Source organism: Acinonyx jubatus, chromosome D1 (genome assembly GCF_027475565.1).
Source record: "Acinonyx jubatus isolate Ajub_Pintada_27869175 chromosome D1, VMU_Ajub_asm_v1.0, whole genome shotgun sequence".
In the NCBI taxonomy this organism is placed as follows: Eukaryota; Metazoa; Chordata; class Mammalia; order Carnivora; family Felidae; genus Acinonyx; species Acinonyx jubatus.
The window spans coordinates 100,806,050-100,821,671 of NC_069390.1; the positions used below are offsets into that span (position 1 = coordinate 100,806,050).

General features: G+C 36.1%; 1 non-coding gene and 1 pseudogene across 1 annotated transcript; both read left to right on the forward strand.

Moving 5' to 3' along the window:
* The window catches only part of LOC106980578 (NXPE family member 4-like), a 78,262-nt pseudogene that overhangs the window by 53,170 nt on the left and 9,470 nt on the right, over nucleotides 1-15,622 (forward strand).
* Nucleotides 2,088-2,194, forward strand: LOC113593273 (U6 spliceosomal RNA). Its single transcript, XR_003413364.1, has one exon. It is a non-coding gene; the product is annotated as a U6 spliceosomal RNA (small nuclear RNA).

The window sequence follows — 15,622 nt, forward strand, 5'->3', positions numbered from 1 at the left end:
TGGTGACTAGTCTTCATCCTGAGGCTATCTATGGGCCTTACCCTGAATCATCTTGTTATCATAAGCTCAGTTGTGGTCTAAAGGGGCTCATTATGAATAAAAACACTCAGGGCACCTGGAGTGGCTCAGTCAGTTAAGAGTCTGACTTCAGCTCAGGTCATGATGTCACGGTTTGTGAGTTCTAGCCCCTCATCAGGCTCTGTGCTGACAGCTCGGAGCCTGGAGCCTACTTCACATCCTGTCTCCCCCTTTCTCTGATGCTCCCCAGCTCATGCTCTGTTTCTCTCTGTCTCTCAAAAATGAATAAACATCAAGAAAAAAATTTCTTAAAAAGCACTTATATCGCTCAAGAAATTTGAAGTTTTAGGAACTTTGTATCAAGAACCAGGGACAGAAACCAATATATTTTTTACTATGCCATAGGGAGTATTAACAAAACTAAAATAAGGTTTTTGTGAAAAGACTAAAAAAAATGTTTCTTAAAAATTGATTGACAGTCTTAATGAACTACAGAATGAGAATAGGCGCGCACGCGCGCGCGCACACACACACACACACACACACACACACACACACACACACACATTCCAGAAGCTAAGAGGGAATGTTATAAACCTATTAACCAACAAACTTGAAAGCTAAGGGAAATGATACATTTTTGGAAAAACATAAAATTCCATAATTTTACTTCTCTTAAGGAGAAATAAAAAGCTTAGAACAGTAAGCATTAAGAAAATACACATGGTATTTAAAGACTTTCTTCTCTAAGCAAACACTAGATTTAGATGGTTTTTGCAAGTGACAGTTATCAAACTTTTTATAGAAGAGATGAACCTATCTTACACAAGTTGTTTTAGAAAACAAAGGGAAAACCTGCAATTTATCCTATGAAACCTTATGCCAAAGCTGATAAAGACCATACAATAAAAGACAATTACTGGCTTATTTAACTTGGGAACATAGGTATATGGAAGTCCTAAGTAAAACATTAGTTAGCCAAATCTATCAGTGTATAAGATAAGACACCTCTAACAGTGATGAACAACCACTCGGGTTATAAGAATCCAACTTGATTAGGGATATTAAAGTTGGTTTTATAAAGGCTATTTTCAATTTAGGACCTCTTGGCAGCCGGTGTGCTCCATGAGATGAGCCCTCTATTGGTGCCTCTCATTTCAGGGCACATGTGCTGGTTTACAGCACACATAATCTCAGAACTGATGCCCCTTATTTGCCAACCTTTGCAGTGAGTGTGGTACCATTCGCCTTGTTTCCACAAAGTTCTTTTGCTCTATTTTTTAATTCTTGGATTTTCTTTTTTCCCCTTAAAGTTTGAATTACACAAATGTTGAGAATCATGTAGAACACCTCTTTTGTTAGCATATTCCTAAGGGTAAATGTGTAATAGTTTAAAAAGAAAATTCCTTGATGAGAGGAGATAAGAACTATTATATAATTAATATAGAGAAAAATGCCTTGGCAGGTTATATTCCCAAAATGAATTTTAACTACTGAAGTAATTGCGTCTATTTTAATGGTATTTGGTATCATTATAGTAAAAATGGATGTCATTTTGATGCTAAAAATATTTAAAGTATCTTCCTATTGAAATTAAGTAACTATATTACTTAATGAGAGTTCACTTTTATACCCCAGGTTTTTCAAATAAATAAATAAATAAATAAATTTCCCTTATAAGGTGAAGTAATCGTGACCTTGTGACCAAATGTGATTTCTCTCAGGATCTTTTAAAAATAAAATATCTGTCAACGTAATTCACTGAAATCCCAATAAGGGATTTAAGAAAAATTAATGCTTATTTTCATAGATGCACAAAAGCATTTGATAAGGTTATTTATATTCATTTATAATAATTATTTAAGATAAAAACTCCCCAAAATACTTGAAATAGAAAAGAGCATTTATCTTTTCAAAAACTATCTTCCAAAATTCTACAGCATTTTACTGAAGAGGGAAAATTTAGAAATAGTTCAAGATATGGAAATAAGGATGACCTCCCTCCCTCCCTCTCTCAAAATAAGTAAATAAAAAAACAAACTTAAAAAAAATTTAAAGGTGCAACTATAGTGCTCACTTTGGCAACACACGGACAAAAATTAGAACGACACAGAGAAGATTAGCATGGTCCCTGTGCAAGGATGACACTCAAATTCATGAAGCGTTCCACATAGGGGGCAGTTCCCCAGTGAACTGACACCTTTTGTGCATTAGCACAGAAATTGGGGTTTGGAGAGGTCGCTCTGGAGGCCCAATCCAAGTTTAAAAGAAACAACAAAAGTAAAAGTGCAACTATAATATAAAAGAAGAAACTGTCCACATAGTGGTATGGGGTAGGAAGTGCTGGTAAATACTACTGGTTATATTCCCCCTATTAATAAACATTACTTACTATTCTATTTATTCATGCCTTCCTTTATGTCCTTCAACACTTCATAGTGTTGTCCATAAGAATCTTCTATATCTGGTGTTAATTTTATATGTTAGCGCAAATAGAATTGTTACTGATAAATTTTCAATTGGTCATTATTACTGCCTAGGAATACGATTGATTTTATATGTGGATTAATTTCCTAGGGTTGCCATAACACAGTACCACAAACTGTGTGGCTAAAACAACCTAAATTTATTCTTTCATAGTTCTGGAAGCTGGGAGCATGAAATCTAGGTGTCAGAAGCGCCACATTCCCTCTGCAGACTTCACGGAAGACTCCTCCTTGCCTCTCTCAGCTTCTAGTGACCCCAAGCATTCCTTGGCTTGTGGTAACATAACTCGAATCTCTACTTCGGACTTGACAGGATCTCCTTTTCCCTCTGTCTTTTGTTTTTTGAAGATCTCACTCAATGAATTTGGGGCCTCCCCTAAATTGAGAATGATCTCATCTTTACATCCTTAATGAATTATATTTGCCAAGACTCTATTTCTAAATAAGGTCACCATATGAGGTTCCGGGTGGATGTGAATTTGGGAGAGACAATATTTAACTCACTTATATCTTGTATCAAATAATTTAATCAGTCTTCTTATTACTTCTAATAATTTGTGGATTCTCTATATAGAGTTCTGTGTTTTAATGAAACAGGCAATTTTCTCATTTCCTGTCTTATCTGTCATTGTTTATTTTCTTCCTTTTTGGGTCTTCCTACCTTTGCTACAACTCCAGGGAAATATTAAGTAAAAGTTGTGATGACAAACAATTTTAATTTATTGCTAACTAGTATAAATCCTTGTAAAATTTTACAGGTAAGTGTAACGCATTGGATGTAGGGCTTTAATAAATCCTCTTTATTGTACTAGTCAAGTTTTGACTTCTAGTTTTCTGAGAGGTCGTTTTTACATTGTTTTATTTTTTAATTATAAATGAGTGCTGCATTTTATTGATGCTTTTTAAGCATCAATTGAAATGACCACATTTCCTCCATCTAAATGTGAATGTGATGGTCAGGGAGGACAAACTGTTCCTCTGTTGTCTCATATTTAGTAACTAGAGTCCTGTGAATTACACTCATAAAAGACAGAAGAACATAAGGAAAAGGTTTATATATGTGTATATGGGAGCCAACAAAAAAGTAGCAGTCTTCTCAAATGTTTAAAGTTAGAGGATTATCTTTCTAATTTATTAGAGAAAGGGGAGGAGGGAGAGCAGACTTTGGGAAGAACAAAAAGGTTTCTTTAGAAAAGACCATTTGTTTTTGAGGAGAACAAATAGGATAGAAGAAAGTTTGTGATAATGTTGGTTTATGCAGGTGCTCTTTGTCCTTTTCATGGCCATTAAAATTCCCTAGAGGGACATTTGTGGTAGCCTCATTTCCCAGAAGTTGCTGCCTTTAGTCAGTTAAGGGATGCTCCAAGAAGGTTTCTGTCTGCATCCATCAAATCTCAAATGTCTTCAGCTTAAAATCACCACCATGTGAACCCTGGGATTCTGAATGGGTCCCTCCTGGGAAAATACAATGGATGTCCATCATTGTCTTCCTGGGACAAAACTAAGCCGTCATGGTTTTCTTCTCCTATATATTAACAGAATTCACTTGGATAGTAATCTATTTAAGATTATTCAGCTTTGGGGCACATGGAATACTACGTGGCAATAAGAAAGAATGAAATATGGCCTTTTGTAGCAACGTGGATGGAACTGGAGAGTGTGATGCTAAGTGAAATAAGTCATACAGAGATAGACAGATACCATATGTTTTCACTCTTATGTGGATCCTGAGAAACTTAACAGAAGACCATGGGGGACGGGAAGGAAAAAAAAAAAGAGGTTAGAGAGGGAGGGAGCCAAAATATAAGAGACTCTTAAAAACTGAGAACAAACTGAGGGTTGATGGGGGGTGGGAGGGAGGAGAGGGTGGGTGATGGGTATTGAGGAGGGCACCTGTTGGAATGAGCACTGGGTGTTGTATGGAAACCAATTTGACAATAAATTTCATATTTTAAAAAAAATAAAAAAAACATTTAACAAAATTTTAAAAAGATAATTCAGCTTTGTCCCTTGGTGAAATTAATTTTTTCTTTCTTTACTTTCCTCACAAAATAGTTTGAGGAATTTTCAGCCTTTTTTCTATTTCTGAATAATTTTTATAACAGATAAAATTGGGTAAAAATCAGGTAAAATTTGTGCCTTGTGGTACAGGTTGGGGAGGGATTTTTTTTAATTGTGAATTCGTGTTCTTTAATAATTACATTTTTAAATTTTTCATCAGCTTAAATTTTAAGACACTTGTAGATTTATAGAAAAAAGAAGGAGATAGTACAAAGTTCCCAAATACTTTGCACTTTTCTATTAACATCATCATTTATATAAATATATGTGGTATATATTACTATTATAACACATATTCTATGGTATATTGTTATAATGAGCCAATATTGATATGCTATCATTAACTAAAACTGTACTTATTCAGATTTCTTTAGTTTTAATCTAATGTCTTTTTTGTGTGTCCAAGATCCCATGTGACATTTAGCTGATATGTCTTTTTAAACTCCATTTGGCTTTAATAGTTTTTCATACTTCGCTTGTTTTTAAATGACTTAGTTTTGAGGAATATTGATTAGGTATTTTACATAAAATGTTCATCAATTGGGATTTATCTGGTATTTTTCTCACGGTTAGATTGAATTTATGGGTTTTAGAGAAGAAGACTACAGCAGTGCAGTGTCCTTTGTATCACCACATATCAAGGATGCATATGATTTGTCACTATTGATGTTGACCTTGATCACCTGGCTGAGGTCATGTTTGTCATGTTTCTCTACTGTTTAAGTTAGTCTCTCCCTACTCCCATGCTGTAGTCTTTGGAAGGAAGGCACTGTGCACAGAATAATTACCTTTTTTGAGTTTAGATCTTCTCCCATCAATTTTATTGTCATATAGTTTGAAAATAGTTCTTAGGTCAAGCTTTGCAAATATATTGATATAGTCATAATATCAAAAGTCTTTGTATCAGCTGTAGTATACCTTTTTTTATTCTCTAAATGAATTATCTGTATATTTATCCTTTCTGTTGCATCAAACTTATTGGAAAGTTGCTCACTTTTTAGTTTTGTTCTAAGAATTAGCTTTTTATTAGCTGTTGATTATTGTTTCTTTGTTTTATTTCCTATTAACATCTGTTCTTCTACTTATAATTTCCCTATTTTTTCAGGTTTACTGTGTTATTTCTTTTCTATTCCTGACATTGACATCTAGCTCATGTAGTCTTAATTCTTACTAGTATTTAATATCTATGTTTACATTTACATATTCCCACCAGTGTAAGTTGATGGCATGCTACACCATTAGATAAAAGTAATTTCATTTTTATTCACTCAAAATTCTGTGATTTCATTGTAACTTACATTTAAATAATGAATGTTGCTGAGGTTTTCCTTATGACCCAGTATGTGTTCTACTTGTGATTTTCCTATGTACTTGAATGTAATGTGGCATCTCAGTTTGTTTACTCGGTTTTTACCCTACCTTTCTGGCATTCTTATGGATATTGGCATGTTTATTTCTTTGTCTATATCTTTTAACTTGTCTTTCATATTCATTAAACTCTTTGCTATTTGATGATTTCTGGGGGAGTCCCTCAACCTGATCTTTCAGTTTACTAATTGGGCTTTTATATGCATTCTGCTCTTGCACCAGACTATTACTTCCAGGTATTATTTATTTCAGACTGAGAATCTTTAACTGGTTCTTTTTTTATGACTGCTTGTTTCTGCTTTACAGTGAGATAATAAGTATCTCCCCTTTTCCCTCTCTAATGATGCGATAAACCTAATTCTTGTTTATCTGGCCCATATTTTTCCCTTTCTTACGTAATGGTTGTGCCTTCAGATGTCTCATTTTTCCTGTGATGTAACATTTCTTGGAGATTATCTGTTACTATCAACAGTAATATCTCCCTAGGAGAATAAGCCAAAGTCTAAGCTGTAGCTTGTGCCCTTGGTGTGGCGAGTTTACAGAGATTCTTAGAAGGGTTCTTTAGGGCTAAGAGCCTATTTTGATATATCCTTCCCAATTTCCCGTCTGTCACACAGACATAATGTGACAGTGATCTCAAGTGACATTGCTGTACCTCCACCCAAGCACAGTTTTTCCCAAGATCTCTCATCTTCTTGTGATCTAATACTCTAAACCACAGCTTCTCAACCAAAAATGGTATTTGGAAATCTGTGAAGGAAATTTAGGGGTTTCTGTAATGACACCACGTTGCTAAAGCATTTAGGGCAAAGGGTTGGGAATACTAAACACGTATACGCGTGAAGAAGTCCCACACAATAAAGTACTGTCCCAAATAAAACGATAATAGCATTCCCATGTGTGGCAGTAGGGGAGGAGTTAAAGTCTAGGACTAACTGATTCATTTGCCTGTGTAGGTTTCTCCTCTCTACCCTCAGGTTTCTCTAGTGGTAGCTGATGGTATTATGCTACAAGTTAGGTAGTGAAAAATGCTGCTGCTTCTCCTCTGCAGTCGCAAGATAGCAATCAATGTTTAACCAGGGCATTAGAAGGAAATTCAAAGGGTGCAGAATGCTTGCCTCAATCTTTTCCCTGTTGATGGCTACCAGCTTTCTCCTGCCCCGGCTTGGCTTCCTCTTCCTAAACCCTAACCTCCCATCAGGTACATCAGAAGGCAATTATCTTGGACTTCCTAGGAATTTCTTAGAGCTTTTACTATCACCTGAAATGTACCATCTTGTCACTTCTGGGGTATACCCAGTGTTGGGTCAAATGAAGGAACCAGCATCTTGTTAGTATTCCATCTTTCTGCCTTACTCTAGGCACACTGATTCCTAACAACATGTGAACAAAAAAGGCAATTGGGTAGCTAATTTGGAAAATTTAGAGCAACAAGTAGATGTACCACCCACTCCCCAGAAAATAAGATATACCAAGACATGTTATTAAAAAAAAAGCAGTGTAGCTTTTATAGATGAAAAACATACCAAGCAAGATGAAGAGCCCAGAACTATACCATGTATAGATGGCAACTTGAAATGATGAAAGTGGTGGCACCAATCTGTGTGGACATGTTCAATTATTTGCTACATTTGTTTGGTAGATGATAGGGGGAAAATGAAACATTTCACAGAGAAATATATTATTTCTACCATTTAAGACAGTTTATAAATTTTTTTTATTTGAAATAATTTTATAAGTACAGAAAGTTTCTAACATAGTATAGAGAGTTCTTATATAGGCCTCAGCCAACTTTACATAATAACAACTTGTATAATTTTTTTAAATTTTTTTAATGTTTATTTTTGAGAGAGAGAGCAAGAGAGCACAGTGAGGGAGGGACAGAGAGAGAGAGAGAGAGAGAGAGAGAGAGACAGAATCCAAAGTAGGCTCTAAGCTCTGAGCTGTGAGCACAGAGCCTGTCGCAGGGCTCAAACTCACGAACTGTGAGACAATGACCTGAGCCGAAGTCAGACACTTAAACGACTGAGCCACCCAGGCACCCCACATCTTGTATAATTATTGTACAATGTACAAAACCAAGAAATTAACATTGGTACTTTAGTGACTATTACCTAAAGTGCAGACTTTATTTGAATTTCACCATTTTTTCCACTAATGTCCTTTATCTGTTCCAGAACCCAAGACAGGATCCCACATTAAATTTAGTAATCATCTCTGTAATCTCTTCCAATCTCTGAAAGTTGCTTAGTCCTGCCCTGTTTTTCAGGATCACGTTTTTTTTTTAATTCATGTATAGTTGACATATACTGTTATATTAGTTTCAGATGTACAACATGGTGATTCAACAATTCTGTACATCATGCAAAGCTCACCATAATAGGTATAGTCCCCATACGTTATTATTACAGTGTTATTGCCTACATTCTGTGTCCTGTACTTTCCATCTCTGACTTATATACTTCACACCTATAAGTGTGTACTTCTTCATCTCCTTTACATATTTCACCTGTCTTCCCCTTTCCCTCTGGCAAACACCAGCTTGTTCTCCATATTTATGAGTCTGTTTCTCTTTTTGGTTGGTCTGGTTGGTTGGTTGGTTGGGTTTTTAGACTCCACATATAAGTAAAATCCTAACACTTTGTCTTTCTGACTTATTTCACTTCATGTAGTACCTCTATGTTCATCCATATTGATGCAAATGGCGAGAACTCATTCGTTTTATGGCTGAGTAATATTCCTCTGTGTGTGTGTGTGTGTATGTATGTCCATCCCATGTTCTTTATACATTCATCTCTTAATGGACACTTTGGTTGCTTCCTTATCTTGGCTATTATAAAGCTTCAATAAACAGAGTTGCCTATCTCTTTTTGAAATAGTGTTTTTATTTTATTTTCTTTGGTTATTTACCCAGTAGTGGAATTACCAGATCATATGGTATTTCTGTTTTTAATTTTTCGAGGAGCCTCCATACTCTTTTTTTTTTAATTTTTTTTTAACGTTTAATTATTTTTGAGACAGAGACAGAGCGTGAACAGGGGAGGGGCAGAGAGAGAGGGAGACACAGAATCTGAAACAGGCTCCAGTCTCTGAGCTGTCAGCACAGAGCCTGACGCGGGGCTCGAACTCACAGACAGTGAGATCATGACCTGAGCCAAAGTAGGATGCTTAACCGACTGAGCCACCCAGGCGCCCCAACCTCCATACTCTTTTACACAGAGATTATACCAATCACCTTCCCACTAACAGTACACATGTGTTTCCTTTTCTTCACATCCTCTCCAACATTTGTTATTCCTTGTCTTTTTGATACAACCATTCCCACTGCTATGAGGTGATATTTCATTGTATTTTGTTTTGCATTTCCCTGATGATTAGTAACGTGGGGCATGGGTTTGGCTTTTGGCTTTGTCCAGCAAAACTGAGGACAGCATAAAGGATTACTCAAGACTCCATGCAAGTCAAGAGAGGTGAGAGGGAGGCTGAGGGAAGTCTCTCAGAGACTTTTTATTAGGCATACATTATAGGGAAAACATTGCACAATATGTCAGTGGCGATGTACCAGTAAGAACATACAGAAAGCATGAAAAAAAAAGAGAGAGAACAACAAGGTGTTCCCAAGATTACAAAAGAGCAGATGCTGAAAGCAGGGTGGAGGACAAGATAAGATATTCCATAGATAACATGGTTTAAGGAATTAATGAGCACAGGCAGGACCCAACCCCTAAATATGCATTAATTAGATACTGGTCAGCTGTTTTCAGAAGGTTCAGAAAGCAGTGTAATAGGTTCCCTATAATCTTCTTAATCAGGACATAACTATTTGATTTCCCACAGTTGAGCATGTTTTCATGTTCCTGTTGGCCATCTGTATGTCATCTTTGGAAAAATGTCTATTTAGGTCCTATGCCCATTTTTTTATATTTTTAATTTTTTACAATTTTTTGGCGTTGAGCTATATAAGTTCTTTATATATTTTAGATATTAATCCCTTATCAGATACATCATTTGCAAATAATTCCTCCAATCCAGTAGGTTACCTTTTCATTTTGTTAATTATTTCCTTTGCTGTGCAAAAGCTTTTTACTTTGATGTAGTAACAATAGTTCGTTTGGGCTTTTGTTTTCCAGCCTGGGGAGATATATCTATAAATATGTTGCGAAGGCCAGTGTCCAAGAGGTTACTGCCCATGTTTCCTTTTAAGAGTTTTATGGCTCTATGCCTCGCATTTAAGTCTTTAATCCATTTTGAGTTTGTTTTTTCATAGAGTGTAAGAAAGTTGTCCAGTTTCATTCTTTTGCATATAGCTGTCCATGAAACTACACTTGTTGAAGAGATAGTTATTTCCCTATTGCATATTCTTGCCTCCATTGTCATAGATTAAGAGACCATATAAGTATGGGCTCATTACTGGGCTCTCTATCTGTTCTGTTGATCTATGTATCTATTGTGCCAGTACCATACTGTTTTGATTACTTTAGCTTTGGAGTATATCATGAAATCTGGGATTGTGATACTTGCAGCTTTATTCCTCCTCTCCAGATTGCTTTGGCTATTCAGGATCTTTTGGTTCCATATAAATTCTAGGATTCTTTACTTTCGTGTTTAGAAAAATACTACTGGTATTTTATAAGGATTGCATTGAATCAGTACATTGCTTTTAGTTGCATAGATGTTTTAATAATATCAGTTCTTCTGATCCATGAGCATGGAATATTTTTCCACTTGTATCATCTTCCATTTCTTTCATCAATGTTCTCTAGTTTTCAGAGTAAACATCTTGGTTAAATTTATTCCTAGGTATTTTATTCTTTTTGTTGCCATTGCTAATGGGATTATCTTCTTAATTTCTCTTACTCCTACTTTGTTATTAGTGTATAGGAATACAAAAGATTGCTATACATTATTTTTGTAGACTGTAACTTCACTGAATTAATTTATCAATTTAAATCATTTTGGTGCAATCTTTAGGATTTTCTATTTATAATATATCATCTGCGAATAGTGACAGTTTTACTTGTTCATTACCGATGGAGATCCCTTTTGTTTCTCATCTGATTGCTGAAGCTGCCACTTCCAATATTACGTGGAATGAAAGTGGCAAGAGTGAACATCCTTGTCTTGGTCCTCATCTTAGAAGAAAACCTTTCAGTTTTTCACCAGTTGAATATGATGTTGTTGGTTTTCATATTTGGTCTTTATTATATTGAGGTATGTTCCCTCCAAATTAACTCTGTTGATGGCTTTTATCATGATTGGATTTTGAATCTGTCAAGTGCTTTTCTGCATATAGTGAAGATCATGTGGTTTCTCCTTTGTCTTGTTAATGTGATGTATGTATCACATTGACTTATTTTCAAATATTGAACCATCCTTGTATCTATGAAATAAATTGCACTTGATCATGGTAAATGATCCTTTTAATGTATTGTTCAATTTGATGTGCTAATACTTTTTTTTTGCTGACTTTTGCATCTTTGTTCATCAGAGATACTGGCCTGTAGTTTTCTTTCTTGGTAGGGTTTTTGGTTAGAGTATCAGGATAATAATACTGGTTTTATAGATGGAATTTGGAAGTTTTTCTTCTTCTTCTATGTTTTTGAGCAATGGGAGAAGAATTGATGCTTTGTAGAATTTATCTGTGAAGATGTCTGGTCCTTGACTTTTGTTTCTTGGGAGTTTTTTGATTACTGTTTCAATTTTGTTACTAGAAATCTATCAGTTTAGATTTTCCGTTTCTCCTTGAATCCGTCTTGGAAGATTATGTTTCTGGGAACTTATCCATATCTCTAGGTTGCCAATTTGTTGGTATATAATTTTTCATAATATTCTTATAATCCTTTATGTGGTGTTACTTCTCTTTTTCCATTTTTTATTTTGAGTCGTGTATCTTTTTTTTTTCCTTGATGAATCTGGTTAAATGTTTACCAATTTTGTTTATCTTTTCAAAGAACCAGCAGTTGGTTTCATTGGTATTTTCTATTTTTGTCTCTGTTTAATTTATTTCTGCTTTAATCTTGATCATTTTCTTCATTCTACTGACTTTGGGTTTATTTGCTCTGCTTTTTCTAGTTCCTGAAGATGTAAGATTTGTTTTCTTCAGATTTTTCAGAAAGTAGCCCTGTATTACTCTCCATTTTCCTGTTAAAACAACTTCTGTTGCATTTCAAAGATCTTAAACTGTTTTCATTTTCATTTGTCTTCATTTTTTAAATTTCCTCTTTAGTTTTTTGTTGACCAATTGGATGATGACTAGCATGTTGTTTGCCTCCTTATTTGTTCCAATTTTTCTTATAATTGATTTCTAGTTTCATATTATAGGCAAAAAAAATATTTGATGTAATTTTCATCTTCCTAAATGTATTAAGACTGATTTTTGGACCTAATATGTGCTCTCCTGGAAAATGTTCCACAAACATTTGAAAAGAATGTGTATTCTGCTGTTATGGGATGGAAATGTGCTGTATATATCTGTTAAGTCCATCTGTTCTAATGTGCCATTCAAAGCCATTGTTTGCTTATTATCTGTCTGGATGATCTATCCATTGATGTAATTAAGGTCTTAAAGTTCCCTACTATTATTATTGTCAATTTCTTTATGTCTGTTAATATTTGCTTTATGTATTTAGGTGCTTTAGTGTTGGGTGCATGGATATTTATAATTGTTATATCCTCTTCTTGGAGTGATCTCCTTATTATTTAATTATGTAAGCCCTTCTTTGTCTCTTGTTACAGTCTTGGTTTTAAAGTCTATATTGCCTGATATAAATATTGCTATCCTGGCTTTTTTTTCTGCTTTAATTTGCATGAAATATTTTTTTCCCAGTTTCTTCACTTTCAGTTTGTATATATCTTTAGGTCTGAGGTGAATAGCAGCATCTAGATGGATCATTGTTTCATCCATTCAGTCAGCATATGTCTTTGGTTTGGAGCATTTGGTTTATTTACATTTAAAATATTTTTAGGTATGTACTTGTTGCCATTTTGTCAATTGTTTTCCGGTAGTTTTTGTTGTTCTTCTCTATTTCAGTCTTCCTCTCTAGCTATCTTCCCCTGTGGTTTGATGGTTTTCTTTAGGGTTAGTGCTTGAATTACTATCTATCTATCTATCTATCTATCTATCTATCTATCTATCTATTTACTTGTGTGTGTGTGTGTGTGTGTGTGTGTGTGTCTATTATAGGTTTTGTTTTGTGGTTACTGGGGTTCATATTAACATCCCATGTCTTTGGCAGTCTAATAATTATTATGTGTCTTGGTGTGGGTCTCCTTGGGTTCATCTTGTTGGGGGTTCATCTGTTTTGGACCTGGATGTCTGTTTCCTTCCCCAGATTAAGGAAGTTTTCAGCTCTTCTTCATGTGAATTTTCTGTTCTTTCTCTTTTCCTTCCTATAATCGTCTATAGGGATTGCTATAATGTGAATGTTAGTACATTTGATGATGTCACAGAGCTCCCTTAACCTATTCTCCTTTATTATTTTCTTCTTTTTGCTGTCCAGTTTGATTGCTTGCCATTATACAGTTTTCCAGATTACCAATCTCTTGTTCTACATCCTCTCAGCTTCTGTTGATTGCCTCCATTTTTCATTTCAGTTACTGTATTCTTCAACGTTAACTGTTTTCCCCCTATCTCTTGGTTGGAATTCTTACTTGAGCCATCACTATTTTGTCATGTCCAGTGAGTATCTCTATGACCATTGCTTTGAACTCTTTATCAGGCATATTGCTTATTTCACTTAACCCCTTTTCTGTGATTTTTGTCTTGCCCTTTGATTTGGGGTGCATTCCTTTGTCTCCTCATTTTGTCTAAATCTCTGTTTGTTTCTATGTATTAGATAGGTCAGCTGTGTCTCCTGGTCTTGAAAGTAATTGCCTTAGTAAAAGAGGTCCTGTGTTGCCCTATAGCCAATCTCCCTTTGTAACTAGAACCAGGTGCTCCTTTTAGGCTGTGTGCACTCTCCTGTTATGGCTTACCCTCAGCTGCGATGGGCATTCTAGTGAGTAAGGCTGACACTCAGCCCAACTGGCTGCAATGACCCACTTCACCTGCTGTGGGTGTACAGAGCATGGGTTGTTCGTAACTACTGAGTTGCCTGGCTGTAGCTGCCATGGGCTTGCTGGTGGGTGCAACCAACCCTCAGCCTGGCTCTCTGTGTGCTGAAAGGCAGGGCTAGCACACTGCACAGCCAGCTCAGAGCCAAGGCTGCAGGAACTACAGGTGTGCTGGTGTGTGGGGTTATTGCCATCCCTTCCCAGGGCAGGAATCATTTTTGAGGGGCGCTGGTCCTAGATAGGGCTTCCTGCTGGGTGTGGCAGGGTAGTAATCACTTTGGATGAGTATGTGCTAAGGTGAGGGATTTGGGCAAGCAGGTCCATAAGGGAATCCCCAGGGCGGGACACATGGTGAAAGCAAAGTAGATGGAGAGTGTTATCATTGTCTTCTAGAAGCATCCAGCATTCTGGGCTAGCAGAAGGCAAGAAAAAAGTACCTGCCAGCCCTTTTGTTCCTGGACAAATCACCTACAAATCCCTGCTCCTCTTGCACATGTTCTAAAATTAGTAAATCTCCTTCATGTACACCCCACTTTTCAACTGCTGCTTTTGTGTGGTGTCTCAGGCAAAGCTTTTTCACATGCTGACTCTTGAAGGGTGAGGACTCCACTTCTGTCACCCTCTGGCTCTCCTAATGTTAAGTCCCACTAATTTCTAAAGCTTCCAGATTTAAAGCTTACTGATTTTTAAAATATATGGCCAATAATCTTCAACAAAACAGGACAGAGTATCCAATGGAAAAAAGACAGTCTCTTCAACAAGTAGTGCTGGGAAAACTGGACAGAGACATGCAGAAGAATGAAACTGGACCACTTTCTTACACCATACACAAAAATAAATTCAAAATGGATGAAAGACCTAACTGTGAGAGGAAATCATCAAAATCCTAGAGAATAAAACAGGCAGCAACCTCTTTGACCTCAGCCGCAGAAACTTCTTTCTAGACGTGTCTGTGGAGGTAAGGGAAATAAAAGCAAAAATGAACTATTGGGACCTCATCAGGATAAAAACCTTCTGCCGAGCGAAGGAAACATTGATAAAACTAAAAGACAACTGACAGAATGGGAAAATATATTTTCAAATGACATATTAGATATATTCAAAATCTATAAAGAACTTATGACACTCAAGCCCAAAAAAACAAATAATCCAGTGAAGAAATGGACAGAAGACATGAGCAGACAGTTTTCAAAAGAAGATAGATCTCCATAAGGCACTAGAACATGTTAGGGGGTCTGGGATGGTTTTATCTTACCCCTAAAATTCTCAGACAGGATTCTAAAATGTGAGAAAGTGTCAAAATTTCATGAAGCTGGATTACACGTATTGCAAACACAAATGATTATATTGTTATTTACTAGCAGTGTGAAAGATGTTTCCTATGAAGGTAAAAGGAATTTTGAGTCTTTTTTGTTTTTGCATTTTCTCTCATCCTTCCATGGGTACTCAGATCCCACAGACAGGATCCCTCCTACTATCAGCAACACCACCTTGGCAATGAGGCACATCTTGTTTGATTGCTGGAGCCACAGCAGCCATTTCCCTGACTTGTGGCTCAGGCTCCAGTGACCATTCCCTGGACATCTGTTCTTCACTTGGCTGATGCTGGCAATGTGCCCATTTTCCTTGGGCTCTTT